This window comes from Gracilinanus agilis, chromosome 1 (assembly GCF_016433145.1).
Source record: "Gracilinanus agilis isolate LMUSP501 chromosome 1, AgileGrace, whole genome shotgun sequence".
NCBI classification, from domain to species: domain Eukaryota; kingdom Metazoa; phylum Chordata; class Mammalia; order Didelphimorphia; family Didelphidae; genus Gracilinanus; species Gracilinanus agilis.
The window spans coordinates 405,334,322-405,355,493 of record NC_058130.1 but is presented as its reverse complement, the minus strand read 5'-3'; the positions used below and the strand labels follow the sequence as shown (position 1 = coordinate 405,355,493).

The following is a 21,172-nucleotide window of genomic DNA, read 5'->3' as shown; positions in this document are numbered from 1 at the left end:
TACTGACTTTTCTGGAGCTAAAGAAGTTCTTTCAGGCTAATGTCAAACCCTATCTGGGATATCGTTCAGGGTAGGGGACTCAGCTATGCTGTAGGGTTCTATTAACTTATTTAGTCCACTCTGAAGAGGAAGTTGACTCCCTTCTCATTAGTAGAACTAAGCACAAGATTTCTATCTGTTTAGCCCTTTCCTTGTCCTGATTATCAAGAAGTGGTAGAGTAGAGAAAGGAGAAATAGCCTCTCATTTGTGCCATTTCATGTGAAAATTAGCAGAGGATTAATACATGTTTCAATTTTAATATTTTCATTTAAGGTAATAGGCAGGTTAGAAATGTTTAGTATACCCAATTAGGGCTAATTTGACCCGCCTCAATTGCTGAGCATTCATAAACCCAGGCCTAGGAGTCCAGAGGGAAACAGGATATTTAACAGAGTCATTAAGGCAAATCCTATCTTTAGATGTCTACTTAACTCAGTAATAATCTGCACAGAGAATCATGGTATGCAGCCAGTCGAAGATGACCTCTCCTCAACTGTTATCAGTAGGTTTGCAGCTTCCTACATCTTCTGGAAAGCCAAAGCCTCAAATTAAAAAAAAGAAATTTTGGAAGAAATAATGGGAAAAAGCCCAAAGAGATAATGGGAGTAAAATGACTTGCATTGAAAGTAAAGTTCAATTGTTTTTTTTTTTTTATTTTAAACCCTTAACTTCTGTGTATTGACTTATAGGTGGAAGAGTGGTAAGGGTAGGCAATGGGGGTCAAGTGACTTGCCCAGGGTCACACAGCTGGGAAGTGTCTGAGGCCGGATTTGAACCTAGGACCTCCCGTCTCTAGGCCTGGCTCTCAATCCACTGAGCTACCCAGCTGCCCCCCAAAAGTAAAGTTCAATTGAAAGTTGTCCCAAGGAAAAAAGTGAAAATAAAGCTGTCATTAATTGATACTGTCTCTTCTTTTGTTTGGTAACCTGAGTGTTTTTCACTCAGGTATTTATTTGTTCACCACTTGCCCAGAAAACGTGACATTTAGCTGTTGTGGAAAAGTCAAGTTTGAAGCTCCCTCCACTCCTTTGCTGTCTTCTTTATTTAAAGTGGCATTTGTCTCATTGGAACACGTTTCTTTGTGGTTGTGTGTGTGAGTGATCAGTAGGTTTGAGCTCAGCTGAAAAATATCAATGTATTCCCCAAATGATGGGTATACCTAAAGTTTCTAGGGTCGTTTGCTGTCCTTAGATCTGTATCTTGGTCTTGTGCTTCACTTGTCACATTTGCTCCAAATTGGATGCCCCTTACCAGATAGCTACACTTTGTATTGGTTTTTTTTCCCCTCTAATTTATTGTTTGACATTGCTTTCTTCTACCTGACTTCAGTGGGAAAGCTAGATGGTCCAGTGGATAGAGTGTTGACTCTGGAGTCAGGAGGACCTGAGTTCAGATCTGGCCTCAGATACTTAACTAGTTGTGTGACCTTGACCAAGTCACTTAATGCCGTCTGCCTCAGTTCCTCATCTGCAAAATGAGCTGGAGAAGGACATGGCAGACCACTCCAGTATTTTTGCAAAGAAAATCCCAAATCAAGTCACAAAGAGTTGGAAAAGATGAAAAAACAACTCAACAAAATACCTCTCTTCAGTGTTCTGTATAGTAACTACTGTTACCTACTACCACTATCATCAATTCATTTCAATTTAACTTTGTTGTTGTTTAGTCATTTTCAATTGTGTCTGATTCTTTGTGGCCACATTTGGTGTTTTCTTAGCAAATATGCTGAAGTGGTTTGCCATATCCTTCTCCAGTTCATTTTACAGTTAAGGAAACTGAGGCAAACAGGGCTAAGTGACTTTCCCAAGGTTATGCAGTTAGTAAGTATCTGAAGCCAGATTTGAACTCAAGAAGATGAGTCTTCACCATCACAGTCTCCCTGATTCATGTCTCATCTGATGCTTATGATCAGAGAGGGTCATTGAGCAGGGTTACTTCTGTTCTATCTATGAAGAAATCTCGAATGACCTTGGGGTACAGATAGGAAACACACAAAACATCCCATTCTACCGCATCAAATGTTTTCTTTTCCTAGTCAACAAAGCATATTATTATTATATCATATTCTCTATTATTATAATCTCTTCATCTTTCAGTTAAGTTGCAATATGGTAAACATGTTGAATATTACTTATAGAAACTGCTTATTCTCTGCTAGTACATTACCTCTTCATAGATATCTTCAATCAGTGTGTGTAAGACTCAGATTTTTGAATAAATAAGACAGTAGGTTTATAGGTATTGATGTTCTCTCAGACACTTTATTTTTGGTATTAATAAGAGCCAGAATTTTTTTTACACCTTTGCTATCTTCCCCTCCTTCAGAGAATACCTTGCATATTAGTCCCTCAATGTACTCACAATAGTATCCCCTCCAACACAGGCCTCTTCTATATGTACTTAGTTCAACCTATCTAATTCCTGTCTTTGTTTTCTTTTCCATCATTTTCTTTCCTCTGCAAACACTTCTGGGACTGTATTGTTTGGGCTTAAGAGTGGTGGTTCTACTATCCTTGTTGGAGAAACAATTTGGTTTTGGTTTTTGCAAAAATGGACAGTTTTTGATTTCTGCAAATCTTTTCTTTTTTTCTTCTATCTGTATTCTTCCTTCCATCATTATACTGGAATGCCCTTGAGATTATTTTTGTTTAGTTAGCTATCTTGCCAAAATTTCTTTAAACTGGTTTCACCTCCCACCACTTTGATACAATATTGTTCATCATCAGTCATTGTAAGATTTTAAAAAAGAGTTTATACTCTAACTTAGGATCACCTTTGGTAGCCCTTTCTCTCTGATATTTCCCATGTAAGTCATTTTCTGGGCTCTTATGGTTTTCTTGTTGGGCCAATTAGTTTACATCGGCTAATTACTCTGGATAAAATTATTAGAGTTTTCGTGTCAGACACTGCTGATCCATATTGCATTCTCTTACATGGAATCTTCACTTGTGTGGTGACTCTGTTGAAGACGTGGGAGACATTCATTACTCTGAATGGAGTAGGTGTAAATTTGACAGTCATGAAACATTTAGGAAGTTGTTAGCTCTTACCACTCCCAAATTCCCTATGGTCTTTGCCTCTGGAAAAATTTGGCATAGTTTTATTCACCACTCAGTATTTTTCTCATGGAATGAGAGGATCAGCATACATCCTAAGCCCAATTTGGCTATGTTGAGTACGAATGAAAGTATTATACACAATTAGGTACTTCCCACATTCACAGGAAGTCACCTCACATTCCTTTTGTTCACCTAATTTATTCATGATGTCTTTACCTATATTTAAGTCATTTACCCATTTTGAATTTATCTTGATATAGGATGTGAAATGTTGATCAAGACCTGATTTTTCCCAAACTGTTTTCCAGTTTTCTCAGCAGTTTTTGTCAAATAATGAGTTCTTGTCCCAAAAACTGTTCTTTCTCCTGCTTTGTCCCTCTCTCTGCAATTAAAAATCATTTAGTCGAAAATAATTTATTAAATATGCCACAGAACCTAAAGGAGGTTTTATTGACAGAGACAGTATGTACACATAAAAGCAAATTACAAAGTATATGGAAAATAAATTCAAGGTAATTTGTGGTGGGGTTAAAGGGGAAAAGCGAAAGGAATCAGGACACAACAATGCTTTACATAGATTGTCCTCCATCCTGAAATTAGATTCTTTTCAAACCCAGTTCAAAGACCATCTCCTTCATAAGATAAAGATTTTTCCTGATATTTGTAGATGCTTGTACCTTCCACACCCTCACCAAATGATCTTTTAAAAAATATCTATACTTTGTAGATCAGTGTGCAGATTATATTCCCCTAGAAAGTATAAACTATTTGAGGACAGGGACGCTCATTTTTTCCATCCTGTCTCCAGCAATTAACACAGTGCCTGGTACACATAGTAGTAGACACTTAAATGTTGATTGATTGTACCTTGTATCCCCTGTAACATCTGTCAAAGTGTTCAGAACATGGTAGATACTAAGCAGATCGTTCATGATCGATTTGCTTGTTCTCTTTCTAGTCTCGTCTCATTAGCAATAAGCAATAGATTGTTTACTACAAGCTTATCCTGATTATAAAACTGTTCTTTTCAAAATGTCTTTAACAAACCATTCATGCCCAAATAATTTCCTAGGGAGAATCTTAACAGCAGTTACGACACCCAAACTCTGCTTTTCCATCAACAAGTACTCCAAAAGAAATATTTTCTTAGTCATTTCTTGGCATTTTTCTCAGAAGAGCAATAGCTTATAGAATCTCCCCAGAATATATGTTCCCTTTGTACATAACTAGTGGCGTATTGTGACAACTTCAGAACCATCTAAACAACTCAAGAGGGCTCCCTAACCACATTGTCTATCCCCACTTATGTTTTCATTTTCACTGGTTCCTTTGCCAGCTTAGTTTTTGCCTAGGATGTCATTAGCACCTGGGCATTAAAAAGATAAAGGAGACCTAGCACGTATTTGTTTTCATTTATACTTGCCATTCACTTCTCCTGGCAGGCTCTACTGGGGTCATCCTAGCTGTCTCCACTGACATCCATCATCTTTTGTATTTTATCCATTTGAATGGCTTTATAATTACATGTGGAGGAACATAAAACTTTCCATCTACTTTTTAAAAACCGAGAGTTCACCTATACCACTTTCATAGACAAGAGTTAGTTATTCTTTCCAGTTCTTATGAGGGCCAAAATCATCTTGCTAAGACACAGCTTGATGATGTCTTTCCCATACTCAAAAACAATCTGTGGCTTCTCATTGTCTGTAAGAAAAAATACAAAATCCCTAGGCTGGTATTTAAGACTACCATGATGTGCCCTCTCTCTGCCCCAGCCATATTGACACTCTAGCTATTTCCCAAAGTCAAAATTCCATCTTCCATTTCTGTGCATTAACTCAATACCTGCTGAAAAGTTTTTCATTCTTTTCATGCATTGTTTCTTCATCTTAGACTGTTAGAATCTTTCTCTCCCTCAGGAACCACCTCCTCTGGGCAGTCTTCCCTGGTGTCTTCAGCTATTAATACTCTCTCCTTCCTCCAGTTACCTTGGATGAACTTAACTGTGTTCATATTGTATCCCTACCTAGGAAAACAAAAGCTCTTGGGTAATGTGAACTGTTTTATTTTTATATTTGTATATCCAGATACTATGCTAAGTACTTTATAATTTGATTCTCACACCCATCTTGTAGGATAGATGTCATTATTATTCCTATTTCATAGTTGAGGAAACTGAGGTGATCTGAGGTAACATGACTTGCCCAGGGTTACACTACTAAGTGTCTAAGTTAGTTTGTCTAGTAAGTGTCTAAGACCAGTTTGAATTGAATTGAATGCACAATGACACAAACCAGCTGCCTAGACATACCTAAAAATAAGTTTAATAAATATTTGTTGTTTAATAAACATTTTGTTTATGTTTTTTAATTTGTTCATTAAATTACAATATCAAATTACAATAGTACCTGGTTTCATGCTTGTACCAGCATGTTGCCACTTTTTTTGGATTAGAAAACAGGAATTTTCTCATTCAAAATTCTGCCTTTGCTATGGCTGTTTTTCATTTGAATAGAAAATGGGCATGAAGTATTTAAGATGAACAATGCAGGGATCCCTCAGTGAACTCTCTGGGAAGCCTTTGTTAAATAAAGGAAACTTCATGGATTGGGCAAAGTATTGGTCACATAGTTTGTTAATACATAATCCTAGATAAGGGCAGTTAGGTGGCATAGTGGAAAGAGTACAGGGCCTAGAGTCAGAAGACTTCTCTTCCTGAGTTCAAATCTGGGGGACAGAGCCATGATGGCAGCTTAGTAGCAGTGAAGGCCTAAACCACTCTGACAATCCTTCCAAATCAATCTTTAAAAAGCACCTCAAAATGTCAGGAGTCAAAAACCAACAGCAATACAGAGTCAGGGGGCTCTCCTGCTGAACACAACTTGAAAGATAGGCAGAGAGAGTTGATTTTCATGGGTTAAGAGTGAACCAGAAGCAAAACTACACACACAGAGTACTGGCCAACCACCCCATACACACACCTACTGTGCCAGATTCCAAACCTGGGTATAGACCAACTTTCAAATTCTGGAACCTGGGCTATATCAACAAAAGAGCACCTCAGACCCAGCCTTTTAAGTCTCAGGTCCTGGAACTAGTCTGCAATGAGACCTGGAAGTTCATAGTGCTGGGCCCTTTTCAAGCCTGCACTGCTGCAATGAAAACTAGTCCCAGGGAAAAATAGCTCACAGTCCCAAACCCTTCAAGCCTGTCTCCTCTCTAGAGGAGACAGAATCTGCAAGCAGCTTTCAGAATTCCCAGTCTACAGGCAAAAAAGGCTGAGAAAATTATCAAAGAGCAAAAGAAACATTTAACCCTCGAAAATTTCTGTGGGGACAAAGAGCAAAGCACAGAATCAACAGGAGATGGTAAGATATAAGCAACCACTTGCAAAACTTCAAAAAAAAACCATAGGAATTGGTCTCAAGCTCTGGAAAGACTCCAAAAGGAATTATAAAATAAAATAAGACAGGTCAAAGAAAAATGGGAAAAAGAAATGAGAGTAATGCAAAAAGAAAATTGGTCAACTGGAAAAAGAGGCAAAAAAATCCAATAAGAAAAGAATACCATGAAAAGTAGAATGAACCAAATGGAAAAGGAGGATCAAAAGATCATGGAAGAAGTTCAGCCTTTAAAAATTATATTTTAGCAAATATAAGCTTATAACTACATGAGATATCAAGAAACAATAAAACAAAATCAAAAGAATAAAAACAGAAGAAATATGAAATATCTAATTGAAAAAACAACTGACATAGAAAATAGATCCAGGAGAGACAATTTTTTTTAAACCCTCGTACTTCGGTGTATTGTCTCATAGGTGGAAGAGTGGTAAGGGTGGGCAATGGGGGTCAAGTGACTTGCCCAGGGTCACACAGCTGTGAAGTGGCTGAGGCTGGGTTTGAACCTAGGACCTCATGTCTCTAACCAGGAGAGACGATTTAAGAATTACTGGACTATCTGAAAATCATGACCAAAAATAAAGTTTACACATTATGTTACAAGAAATTATCCAAGAAAACTGCCCTGATATTCTTTGAACAAGAGGGTAAAATAGAAATTGAATGAATCCACAGATCACTTCCTATAATAACTCTCCAAATGACAACTCCCAGGAATGTTACAGCCAAGTTCAAAAGCTCCTAGGCCAAGGAGAAAATACTGCAAGCAGCCAGAAAGAAATAATTCAGATGTCATGGAGCCCCAGTCAGGATTACACAGGATCTGGCAGCTTCCACATTGAAGGACTGCAAGGCTGGGAATATGATATTCTGGAAGGTAAGGGAACTGAGTTTACAACCAAGAATCACATACCCAGAAAAACTATATTCTTTCAGGGGAAAGCTCTGTCATTTAATAAAATAGAAGATTTAAAAGCATTCCTGAAGAAAAGGCCAGAATTAAACAGAAAATCTAATGTCCAGATATAATATACAAGTGAAGCATAAAAAGGTAAATAAGAAAGAGAAAAAATTTAAGGTTTTCAATTGTTTATATTCCTATATAGAAAGATGATATCTGTAACTCTTAAAAATTGTTATTATCATAGTAGTTAGAAGTATACATAGAGGGTGCTGTTTAGGATGATTTGTAAAAAAAAAAAAAAACAACAAAAAACCAAACAACAACTTAGGAGTGAAAAAGAGGATTGTACTAAGAGAAATAGGAAGAGAAAAGTAAAATGGGATAAAGTATATCATATAAAGAAGTGTGGGGGGTGGGGAAACTATTATGAGAAGAGGATGAGAGTGGTGATGGGTAATACTTAAACCATATTCTCATTGGAATTGACTCAGAAAGGGAAGAAAAGCCAGATTCATTGGGGTATAGAATTGTATCTTACCCTATAGAGAAGTAGAAGGGGAATTAAAAAAGGGGTGGTGGGGAGGGGAGTAATATAAGGGAGGGAGAATTTGGGGGAGGGTGATTAAGAGACTCCATAGAGAAGTAGGAGAGGAATAAGAAGGGAATTGGTGGGAAGAGGTGTAATATAAGGAAGGGGGAATGGAGGGAATGACTAGAACAAAACATTGGTATGTAGGGAAAGGGTGAAAGGAGAAAGGGCAGGATTAAAAGAGGAAATCAAGATGGAAGAGAATATACAGATTGTAACCATAACTGTGAATATAACTGAGTTCAAATCTGGCCTCAGATACTTACTAGCTGTGTGACCCTGGGCAAGTCACCTAATCCTGTTTGCCTCAGTTTCCTCATCTGTCAAAAAAGCTAAAGAAGGAAATGATAAATCAGTTCAGTATCTTTGCCAAGAAAACCCCAAATGGGGTCATGAAGAGCTGGACACAATTGAAACGCCCAAACAACAACAACCCCTAAACAGTCCTTTGTAAATTAATTTTTACATCTCCTGAGTTTCTCTTTAAATCCAGGGAAACAGAAAAGAGGCATGAGGAATGAGAAGAGAGACACTTTCTAAGTTGCCTCTCTGAGAATCATGGCCCGGTCCTTCTGCTATTCCCTCAGCCAAGCACCCCTTCCAAAGCAAAGGATGAGGAACTTGGTAAAGGCCCTAATGCTGGCAAATTGCCCCCCTGTATACAGCAGTATGAATAGGGGATGTGGCATTCTTATTAAGACTTGTATCTTAAATTTTCCACAGTTTACCTATTTTGATTTAGTATGAATGATATTTTTGTACCATAACCCTAACTCATTCGTCCCGATATGTAGCTTTATTTCTTACATTTTTATTAACCTCTGGTGGTGGTTTCTGACACAGAGCATAGTACATAGTATACTCTTTTCCCCACCTTCATAATAGACTCTTGATAAAAGCTGGTTGAATGTGTCTTTATGCCAAAAAAACCATGCCTATAAGCTGTCATCAGTTGGAGGCACACCAAATAAAACAAGCCTTTTTATCTACGTTGCTGAACAGGAGAGACTTGTGCATGAAACTGTAACTCTATAGGAAGAGCTTGCTCTTCTCTTTTGAGTATATAATAAAATCAACATGTAACTTTCAAAGATTTCTGATTTATGTTTGGTTGTGTTTTTTGGGTTGCCTTTTTTTTTTTTAAATTTTCACCTTTCATCTTAGAATCAATACTGTGTATTGATTGCAAGGTAGAAAAGCGATAAGGGCTGGGCAAGGAGGGTTAAATAATTTGTCCAGGGTCCCATAGCTGGGAAGTGTCTGAGGCCAAATTTGAATCCAGAACCTCCCATCTCAAGGCGTGGCTCTCAATTCACTGAGCCACCTAGCTGCCCTCTTAAGTTTTTTCTTCTAGAACTGAGAATGCTTTCTACTGATCTTGCCATACATCCTAACCTGTTTTTGTTGTTGAGATCATTGGGTTTTGTGTGTGTGTGTGTGACACATGATACATACTTGTGAGACTGTGGGTTAGAGTTAGCAAGTACAAACTCAGGCTGTTTTACAGATTAAAGAGAGAGTAAATCCATGAACCCAACCCCAAATACATGATGTTTTAGTTTAGTGAGCTAGACAAAGAATGATAGCTGACATTTATGCTATGTTTTTAATTAAAGAGCATATTTTATAAATCATCTCATTTGGTCTTCTCATCAACCCTGTGAGAATGTCATTCCTTTTGTCCAAGAAACACCATAAAAAATCATGATTAACAATTCTCCAAATTATTGGTATATAAATTTAACACTCCATACTAATATTTCCTATTATCTTTCCTTTTTCATTTCTAGTTTGGTGAGAGTTTTCTTCTCTCATTTGAAAACTAACTTCTAGTGATGGGGTAATTTATTTCAGTACTTATTTTTTCCTTGGTTGTGGTACTTCTTTTACCTTATGTGTCTGTTGTTTGCATGTCAAATGTTATGCTCATGTCCATTTTCTTTGCCTTATTAATTCCTCAAGTGCCTCATGTTGAATGGCTTTTATTTTTTATTTTTAGTTTGATGATTAGGCTCAAGTTTACAGTGTATGTCATTCGGGGTGTCAGCTTCTGCTTCTTTGTTTAGAATATAATACTCCCTTCAAGTTTGCTTTCTTATGTGTGTATATTATATTATCTATATTTTATTTTTTGTTATTCTGAACTTAACAAATATCAATAAACATTTCCATATTCAAAGAATAGAGAAATATTACACACGAATCTACAAATATCCACATTTAGTTTGTTTTTTTTATTTTAAAAGTATATAATAAATTCATTATGTTCTTTTCAAAGCTATTCTGCTTACCTATAATGCCTTCTTTTCTGTGTATTCTTTTAAATGTTTCATTGATTCTCTTTTCTTTCTTTTGTCTTTTTTTTGGGGTATCTTGCCTCTATCAACTTTCAATCAAGAGGTGGGAATCTGACGAGTGTGAGGTAGAAGAACTTTAGTCTTTTCCTTTGTATATTTGACAAGATATCTCCTTACTACTTTGGAATTGCTACTTGTCATTGAAAAATTTCAATTTAACTACTATATATCTTGGAATTTTAAGAGTAAAGTTATAATTTTTTTTCTGGAGGAGATGCAGATTTTTTGAGCAGTGTTTGGTATTCCGTATCCAGAAATTCCGAACAGTTTTTTTATTTTCTTCATTATAGTGTTATGGATTTATGTATGTGTGTGTGTGTGTGTGTGTGTGTGTGTGTGTTTGTCATCCTTCTAGAAGACTTATCATCCTTAAATTATCTCTTCATATCTTGCCATCAAGGTCAATTTGGATGGTTCAGAGTACATGTATTGCTTTTTGCTTCTCTTTCACTAGGTTTTCTTCCACTTCAGTAATTTTGTGTTCCAAATTTATTATTCTCCTTCACTTCTTTAGAGAAAAGTTCTGCTGTGGAGTTAATGTTTTCTATTTTGATAACTGAATTTTAAAATTTTGTATTGATAACTTCATTCTGAGCAATATTTCATTATTAATTTCTTCTATTATGCATTTTACTTTAAATAAAAAGGGGGGATATGTGAGGTTATATAAAGGACAAATTAGACTGAGGAAAGCAGCCATGCTTGCCTGAGATTGCTGGCAAAATGCCAGTCTCACACACAAAAGCATTGCTGCTCTGAGCTAAAGGTCATCATTAAACCCTGAGTCCCTTCTCACTCTAAAGAGCAAAGAAGTCTTATCCTGACTGAAAGTACCAAACCTTCTTTTCCCTAAATTACGTAAAATAGATTAGTTCAACTTGCTTACGTCTGTAATAGCAACCCTGGTAACATTCACGTGTGAAATCATTTTTATAAGCATTATCCCATGGGAAAGTAGCACCCCCCCCCCCAGAATGTTGTAATGCTTAATATTCTATTCTCTATAAAAATCTTTCCTTTTGTCACAATAAACGACGATCATAACCCCCATAACCAAGAGGTGCTGTTTCTCTTCAATTCACATCCAACTGCCTGTCTCAGTTGACACAAACAGCTCTCTATCTCCCCCTCTGGTTCTGAGGAGAAAAGCTTTCAGTAAAACACTCTTTTCAGCTTAGTCTGTTGATCTCAAACTCTCAAAGTAGTCTAAAAAGTCACTAATAAATCTTCTTTCTCAGAGATTGGCCCAGCAACCTGCTTCCAAGGAAGTCAGAGAGACTGGCCCCAGAACCCATCTCCCGCTTTCTTTTATCATAAGCCTCTTAAAGTGACCAAACAAGATCTGTCTACTCTGTCTTCTTAAAGGAACATCAACTTAATAAAACTTTTTTTTTAAAGTTAAACATCAACTTAATAAAACTTTTAAGTTAAAAAGTTTTAAGTTAAACATCAACTTAATAAAACTTTTTTTTAATCTATATAATTCTGCTCCTAAAGAGACAGAATGAACATTAAATAAATTCCTTATAACAATATTGTTTTTATTAATAGAATTTATTTATAAGTATCTTATCCCTTCCTTCCCTTCCCTATATCATATTGAAGGCATCTTGAAATATCTGAGGGAGCTTTGTAATCTCCTTCAGGATTTTGTACTCATTTTTTCCTTTTGATTTTAGGATCTTCATTGTTGATATGTCTACTTGTACTCTAGGCTTTAAAAAAATGTTTTAACACATAGTCTCATGTGTAGTAGGTGTATAATAAGTGGTTTTGATATTAAGTATTTAATACATTTGTCTTTTTAAAAATAATGAAATGTTGATATTACTGTACTATTTTTATATTTTGGCTTATTATATTTCATTAGCTTTTCTTTTACAAATTAAACTCCGCTTTTTTGCTTACATAAATAAATTATTTGGTCATAATTTATGATTACTTTCATTATTATATTGTGGGAAGCCAATAAGAGAAACAGCCTCAAATGGATAAAAATCTGAGATTCCTCTTTTGATCCATAACTTTTTTTATTGAAAAACATTATAAACATTTTTAAAAAAGAAAAAAAAGAAAAAAAAAGAAAAAGAAAACCATTTTAGCTTTATTGGAAAGCTTTAAGTTCCTAGCAAACTAGTAGTCAAGAGGTTAACATTCTCTCCTTTGGTCAGAAATACAATTGCTTGGTTTTAGACAGTCAAGGTCAAATCTAGACAAAACCTCCTCCAGTGGGGGCTAATTGTCCCTGAGAAAGTATTCCCAGACTTAGCTTTCTGATAATAAGCCAGCCAAAATTCAGCCTTGGCCTTGTTCTATTTTGAAGCCAATGAGATTTTTTGTGCTTTGATATGATGTAATTTGTAATTTCTGCACAACTGTGAAGTTCCTTTGTGTTTGTGTGTGAATTGGGTTTGGTATACATTATAAAAAAGAAAAATCCTAAGGTCATTGGGAGGGACACAGCAGCAGCATGAGCTAACAGAAAGATCGTCTTCCATGTCCCGTTACTTTCTTATCAACTAAGCCGTCCTTATCAGATTATCTGGAGATGTTGGACAGCTTTCAACATTATATAGTGCTTCTTTATGCCTCTTGATTTTTTAAAAATTTATTTGGTATCTTTTCCGTCACTGCCATTTTTTTTTAAACTTATAGTTGCATGGTGCATTTTAAGCCATCCTTTTAATTTTAATCTAGTTCTCTCATTTCACATTCTGTGCTTTTCCTAAAAGCAATGTAATTTATGGATTTTGTTTTAATCTAGTTTATAAATCTTTTTTAATTAGAGGAATTAATATTATTCACAATGAATTTTATAAATGATGTTGGATTTGTCTTCTGGCATTTTTTTCCCTCTTTATACCAGAAGACAAGTGTTTTCTGGAACGACTGAGTTTTAGCTTCTATAACTATTTTTACTATTAAGATTAACTAATAATTCAAATTACATTTCTGATTCTTAATTTCTTAATTCTTTATGATTCTCTGTGAAGCCTGATCCTCTTTATTTGGTCAAAGAAAGAAGCTGAGCTTTGGAGATTATCGAATTCCTTCCTTTCCCCAGAAGCCCCTGCTTTTTAATGCTGTTTTTTTTCTTGTCGATTTAAAACACCTGTTTACATATAAATATCAATATATTTTGACTTACATTTCTTATTTTTTGGTAATTGTAATGTTGTTCATCTTAACATCACATTTTCTAATTTGTTTCTGTTTTAATTACAAAGACATATTTTGTATAGCCTAATTTGGGGGGTGTTGTTGATAAACTCTGAGTTTTTGCGAGATATTTTTTGGTGTCCTGGGAAGCAGATTACATTTGGAACCAGTGTTTCTGGGTTCAAATTATGGCTCTGTGATTTACTACCTATGTAACCATGGACAAGTTGTTTAAAGTCTCTAAAGGTCTGACTTTCCTCATCTATAAAATGAGAAGTTTGTACTGGATCACCTTTGAGTTCGCATAAGCTCTAAAACCACTAGAGTATTTGGTCTGAATGCAGATCAAAACATGTCATCTTCTACTTTATTTTCTTCGTGAGATTTTTGTTGTTTGTGGGATATGTGTCTTCTATCACGACATGAACAATATGAAAATATGTATTGCATGAAAGTAGGCATATAACCTAAATCAGATTATTTACCTTGTTGGTGGGGGGAAAAGATTACAAGGGAGAAAATCAGAATTCTAAAATGTTAGAAAACAATTATCGAAAATTGTTTCTACATATCACTGAAAAATAATAATAAATTAATTAAAAACAAAGAAAGCAAACAGTAAGCTTGGGTTCTAAAGATACATAATCTTCAGGTAATTTCTTCCACCTTTAAGATGTATATATTCTTGCCCAGCTTTATCTTTGACTTCTTGTTAATGAGATTCTAATTTTTCCTAGATAATTTTAATGCCTGAGTAGTTATTTGTCCTCAAAATTTGAAGTGTAATAGTTATTTGCCTTGAGAAAAAAAATGCTATCTAGGAGTAAGAAGAACTAGGTCCAAATCCTGGATCTGACACATACTAGTTTTGTGATCCTAGGTAAGTCATATTACCTCTCTAACCCACAGTTTCCTCATCTGTAAAATGGGGGTAATAATACTTTCCTTATCTGTCTCACAGGTTCTTGTGAACAAAAATTACTTGTCAAACTTCAAATCACTATGTAAATGTGAGTAATGTTATTATTAAAGACTTATATTTTTGGATTTTTCCATTGCAGTGGTCTCTCCATTTGCCTATTTTGTGGTCGTTTTTTTTTTTTATTCAGATAATTTTTTCCCAGTTAGTTTTTCAAATAGGATGTATAGGTTTTGTTTGGGAGTGGGGAGGTTCTTTAAAATCTTCATTAAGGTTTACTCTTTGTCTTACCTTTCAAATCTTAAGTAAAAAACTCATTTACAATCTGAACATATTCTTCAATTTTAATTTCATTATTCATTGATCTTTGCTTAACTATATTTAGTCTCTAACTTTTTTACTTCCATTAATGTTTTCAATTCTTCTGTTACTTGCTTTCATTAACTTTTTTACTCTGTATCACTGGGTTTTATTTTAATTTTGTTAGACTATTTGATTCCCTTACCTATTAATAATTTTTTACCATTTGAAATTTCTTGCTTTGTTTGTTGTGGTATTTCAGCATACGTTTTTGTAGATGTTTTATCCCTTGAGTATTTTGGATTGTAGAATGTCTTTTATTTTATTAGTGTTTTTTTATTTGCTCCCCTGGGTCCTCTAGGCCTGTCCCTCATTTCTGCTCCACTCAACTTCTTAGTTGGTCTTGCTGGGCCTGTACCTTGTTAGCATGGTATCTCCTCCTAAAGGAATTATTCTGCTATAAGATGCCATTGCCAATGGGGGTGGGGAATAGGAGGAGGGAAAGGAGAGAGAAATTCACTCTTTTTTTACTTTCCATTCCCTTTATTTTCTGGTAAAAGAATAAGGGGGAAAGTGAAGAATAAGTCTCTCTCAAGACTTGGGTTCTTTCTCTTAGATGGCTCTCTTCCCAAATGCCAGAGATGACTCTCCTCAGAGCCATGATATGCTTTCTAGGACCATCAAAGACATGGCTGATCCTTCAACCAGTCGATGTCTGCTGTTCAGTTGTTTTTCAGTTGCATCTGACTCTTTGTGACCTCATTTGGGGTTTTCATAGCAAAGATATTGGAGGGGTTTGCCATTTCCTTCTCCAACTCATTTTACAGAGGAGTAAACTGAAGCAAACAAGATTAAGTGACTTACCCCGTGTCACACAGCTAGTAATTATGTGAGGACTAATTTGAACACCACAGGAAGGGGAGTCTTCTTGACTTCAGGATTGGCATTCTATCCATTATACCACCCAACTGCCCCCAAGTCACTGTCCAGTCACCCTATAATTCTATCTATTTGATTTAGGTACTTCATCTTTACTTTAAAAACAAAACAAAACAACTCACACCTTCTGTCTTAGAATCAGTACTGAGTACTGGCTCCAAGGCAGAAGAGTGGTAAGGGTGGGCAATGGGGGGTCAAATAATTTGCCCAGGGTCACACAGCTGGGAAGTATCTGAGGCCATATCTGAATCCAGGACCTCCCCTCTCTCGACCTGGCTTTCTATCCACTGAGCCATCTAACTGTCCCCTTTTTCTTTACTTCTTTTATTAAAAATTATTTGTTTATTTAGAATATTTTCCATGTTAGAATAGTTTCCATGTAACCATGATTCACGATTTTTCCTACTCTTCTTCCCTCCCTACTCCTGGACCTGACAAGCAGTTCCACTGGGTTATACATGTATTATTGTTCAAAACTTATTTCCATGTTATTCATATTTGCAACAGAGTGATCTTTTAACATCAGAACCCTAATCATATCCCCACTGAACCATGTAATCAATCATGTTTTTCTTCTGTGTTTCCACTCCCACAGTTCTTTCTCTGAATGTGGCTAGTTTTCTTTCTCATAAGTCCCTCAGCCTTGCTCTGGATCCTTGCATTGCTGCTAGTAGAGAAGTCCATTATGTTCAATTGTGCCACAGTGTATCAGTCTCTGTGTACAATGTTCTCCTGGTTCTGTTCTTTTCATTCTGCATCATTTCCTGGAGGTCTTTTCAGTTCAAATAGAATTTCTCTAGTTCATTATTCCTTTTAGCACAATAATATTCTATCACCATCAGATATCACAATTTATTCACCCATTAGCTAGCTAGACTCAGAGTTCTAAAAGGAGCAAAACTTTAACACTTCATTGTATTTGTTACCTAGGGAACTCAATTTGTCAGGAGCCCCCTGATATACTCATTATCTTTTTTTTTTTATTTTAAACCCTTAACTTCTGTGTATTGACTTATAGGTGGAAGATTGGTAAGGGTAGGCAATGGGGGTCAAGTAACTTGCCCAGGGTCATATAGCTGGGAAGTGTCTGAGGCCGGATTTGAACCTAGGACCTCCCGTCTCTAGGCCTGGCTCTCAATCCACTGAGCTACCCAACTGCCCCTATACTCATTATCTTTTGGATGGTTTTTCTTATTCTTATTTCTAGGACTTTTCCATTAAAATTTTTTTCTCTTCCTTTTAAACTTTTTAAAAAGAGTTCTTAAATGTGAGGGCAATTTAGGGGCCAGAAACCTGGCAACTTAAGATTGGCACCCTCCTCCCTCCCTTCCCTCATGGCTCATTATAGAATTGCCTTGTCTCTAATTTTGGTGTAAAGTGATAAATTTTGGCATTTACTGCAGAGTGCTAAAGCCCTAGTTTTTATTTTGCTACTTCTATTGACCCTAGCTCCTGATTCTTCTTATTAATACTGATTACTACCTTCTTTGACACCCTCCTTGTTCCTCTTGTCTCTCAGGGCAAAGGATGAAGGGGCTTCTGTTGCTTCCTGTGTAATAATCTCCTCCATATCTCAGCAAATTTTCCAGTCTAATTTTTTTTATTCCTTCTACCAAACGTTTTTCCTCCACTCAACGGGTGGCAATAAGAAGAACATCCTTTGTAAGGGTGTCATGCATTAATGCTTCATGGGCCTCTGTTCTTTTGGGACTGGAATTATATAAACTTTAGGGGTCTTTGGTTTGGTTCAGCTGTCAATGTCGGCAGCTGGCCCAAGGCTGGGAGATTCTGTTATAGATAATCTAGCTAAAAGCAAAAGCTATTGGGACATAAAGAACTGAATATTGTGCCAGAAGGCTGATTGGGCTGGAAGAAGGAACCATGAACACAGTAGAGTCAGGCTGGATGCTATAGCAGAGACAGGGGAATGCTAGTGATGGCAGGGTTATCAGTGGCAGACAGGAGCAATATTGATGTCTTCTCCTTTTTTCCCTTTCATATATTACTTTTGGAGAATTAAATTTATTTTGTAGGACACTTTTTTTTAATCTTATCAAAGGGTTCTTGGTATATGTAACCTGCTCCCTTACAGCTGCTTCTTATTGTAGGATATTGGCTTCAAGATCCCTATCCCAAAGCCACTCAGACTACAAAATTGGATCCCTAAAGCTTAGATCACTATTTCTTCTCTCAGGGTTCTAGAGGTAACTCTGAGCTGCTGGAGAGGGTGTCCTTAAAGACTTGTATGTATTCTTGACTGGCTTTATCTTTGATTTCTTGTAATGAGATTCTAATTTTTTTCTAGATAATGTTAGTGTTTGAATAATTATTTGTTCTCAAGTTTTGAAATGTAATATTTATTCTCTTTGGAAAAAATGCTATCTAGGAATAAGAAGAACCAGGTCCAAATCCTGGATCTGGCACTTAATAGTTTTGTGATTTGTTACTCCAGAGCCCTTATTGGGTATGTTTCCCCTAACGTTATTCAACCAATTTCATCAACATCATTTTGACTACTTTTTTCTTAAAATGAATTAGCCAGTCAACACCAATTAACTTTTAGAAAAAGATATTTTTTGAAGAAATATAGCAAAGACAGAATTTTTAAAATATTGCTTTTCTTCCTCTCTCAACTGAGGCACAACTTCCCTTTTATATATGCTTACTTGGTCCTGAGGGAAAGTGAATCAACATTAATGTGGTGAGGACCACACATTCCACCCACCATATTCACTTCTAGGTATGGCATAGGTAATGTATAAGGCACTCTCTCACTGGCCAGGACATACTGTTTTGGATTCCAAGTAGATTTAGTGCTGCCTAGATCAAGCACATTATTCCTCAAAGCTTGTTCTTCAATGAGTTTGGCTTTTGCAACTACCGGCAAGCCCTAATATCCAGCAGTTGCTGATCTCTGGTGGCTTTGCCATTATTATTATTAGCTAATAATAATAATATTTATAATATGTTGTTGTATATTATTAATATTATTATTATTATTAAGAACCTCTACTTTCTCTCTTAGTAACAACTTTAAGTCAAAATGGCAAGGACTGAGCAATGTGGGTTAGGTGACTTGTCTACTGTCACACAGTTAGAAAGTATCTGAGGCCAGATTTGAACTTACATCCCCTCAAATCCAGGTCTGAGTCTCTGTGCACTGAGTTACCTAGCTGGTCTTCTTCTGCTATCATTTTACTTGTGTTACTGTATGGCTGTGAAGCTAATGAGTCAAAAACCACACCAAGGGAAGTGAAAATGGAATGACATGGTTAAAAAATTTGTCAAAAGATGGAATGGCAATAGCAGTGAGGTGGCTCGGTAGATTAAGAGTCGGGCCTGGAGTCAGGAAGATCTGGGTTCAAATCTGACCTCAAACACTTACTAGCTGTGTGACCCTGGGCAAGTCACTTAATCCCCATTGCCCAGCTCTTACTACACTTCTACCTTGGAACTGATTTTAGTATGAATTCTAAGACAGAAGGTAAGGGTTAAAAAAAAAAAGATAATGACATTAGATTGCCAATAGTGTTTATTTTACCCTACTACCTACTTTCTTTATGTGCATGTGTGTGTGTACACATGTGCACTCAAGAGCACTTACCCTTGAGGAGCTGGCATAGGGAGTGTTGTTAAAATTATGTGAGCCGGTAAATATTTAGTGCTTATCTGTCAAGATTAAAACTCTCTGTTTTCTTTCTCAGAAACTAATTTATTATATCAGGTCGACAGGTTTTATAAACATTTGTATAATCTTTCTGTTCTGGTAGCTGAATCCTAAGAGAGAGCTTTAAGTTGTTATTGTTGTTGTTTTTATGTTGCTGCATGCCATGTTTTATGCATGCACGAACTGGTCTTATGCTTGAACAGAATAGAGAGGTCTTTCTGTGGGTTGTGACTTCAAGGATTCCAGGAGGGGGTCTTTCTGCTCCCTCCAAAAAATTCTTCTCCTATTTGCTCACTCATCCCTAAAATCCCATCAATATGTTTTTCATTCTTACATTAGAGACCTGAACAAAATTATGCCTGGAAAATGTAACAGAAGCTTAAATTTGTGCTCATGTAAAAATGACTGAGATCAGATAATTTCCTGCATAGAGTCTTTCATAGAGGAAGAGAGGGAGGTGACAGAAGGCATTAGTTGCCTAGATGGATAAGATGTAGGGTCACCATGGAGTACTATAGAGAGAGAAGACTTCTAAAGGCTCATATTTTCAACTTTACAGTTTTTTAAACCTATCAGAGTATATACTTTATTTTTTGTCTGAATTATTTTATTTCTTTTATTTCCTTTTTAAATTGAAAAATTTTAATTAATTGACTTAGAATATTTTTCCAGGGTTACATGATTCATGTTCTTTCCCTCCCCTCCCCCCATAGCCAACGAGCAATTCCACTGGGTTTTACATGTGTCCTTGATCAAGATCTATTTCCATATTATTGATATTTGCTCTAGGGTGATCATTTAGAGTCTACATCCCCAATCATATCCCCATTGACCCATGTGATCAAGGAAATGTTTTTCTTCTGTGTTTCTACTCCCACAGTTCTTTCTCTGCATGTAGATAGTGTTATTTCTCATAAGTTCCTCAGAATTGTTCTGGATCATTGCATTGCTGCTAGTAGAGAAATCTATTACACATAGAATATACTTTAAAAATACTCAGCCATGGGGGCAGCTGGGTGACTCAGTGGATTGAGAGCCAGCTCTAGAGATGGGAGGTCCTGGGTTCAAATCTGGCCTCAGACACTTCCTAGGTGTATGACCCTGGGAAAGTCACTTAACCCCCATTGCTTAGCCCTTACCACTCTTCTGCGTTGGAGCCAATACATAGTATTGATTCTAAGATGGAAGGTAAGGGTTTAAAAAAAATACTCAGGGTTTGCCATGCCCAATAACTTGTACTTGCCTCATGAAGAAAATATCAATGATGTACAGAAATGAGTTTTCTACACATCTTTAGCCTCTTTTATTTATTAATCTTGAACTATTTATATATATATATATATGTACATATATACATATAAATATATATATATGTTTGACTATCCTCCTCTGTGCCCACCTTTTTGTCAATGTCATAAAGTATTTTTCTTAACATTAATTTGAAAATTTTTGAGTTCAAAATTCCCTCCTTCCCTCCAGCCTCTCACCTACCCATATAAAAGGCAAACAATATCCATTATATATGTTTTCCCAATTTAGTAATTGGCCTTACTTAGCCATATTGCATGGCAATCAGTCACCAGTCTGATTTGCTATCTCTTTCATTCCCACAGAGCACCACCATTAAATATTGGAGATGATGTTAAAGAAACCTTGGAAGTTCTAAAAGACTAGCATTATAGGACTTAGAGCTAGAGCCTTTACATGCTAGAGCATTTCCATATCCCCTGGTCCAAGGATTCCTAGCCAAAGGCTACAGACCTCTTTGGGAGGTTTGGGAAAGACTAAAACTCCTCAGAATAATGGGTTGTCTCATACTTTCATAACTGAAGCAAATG

General features: G+C 36.2%; 1 protein-coding gene across 2 annotated transcripts in view; it reads left to right on the top strand.

Annotated features, from left to right (window-relative positions):
- The window catches only part of KATNAL2 (katanin catalytic subunit A1 like 2), a 74,524-nt gene that overhangs the window by 28,404 nt on the left and 24,948 nt on the right, over nt 1-21,172 (top strand). The window lies entirely within an intron of this gene.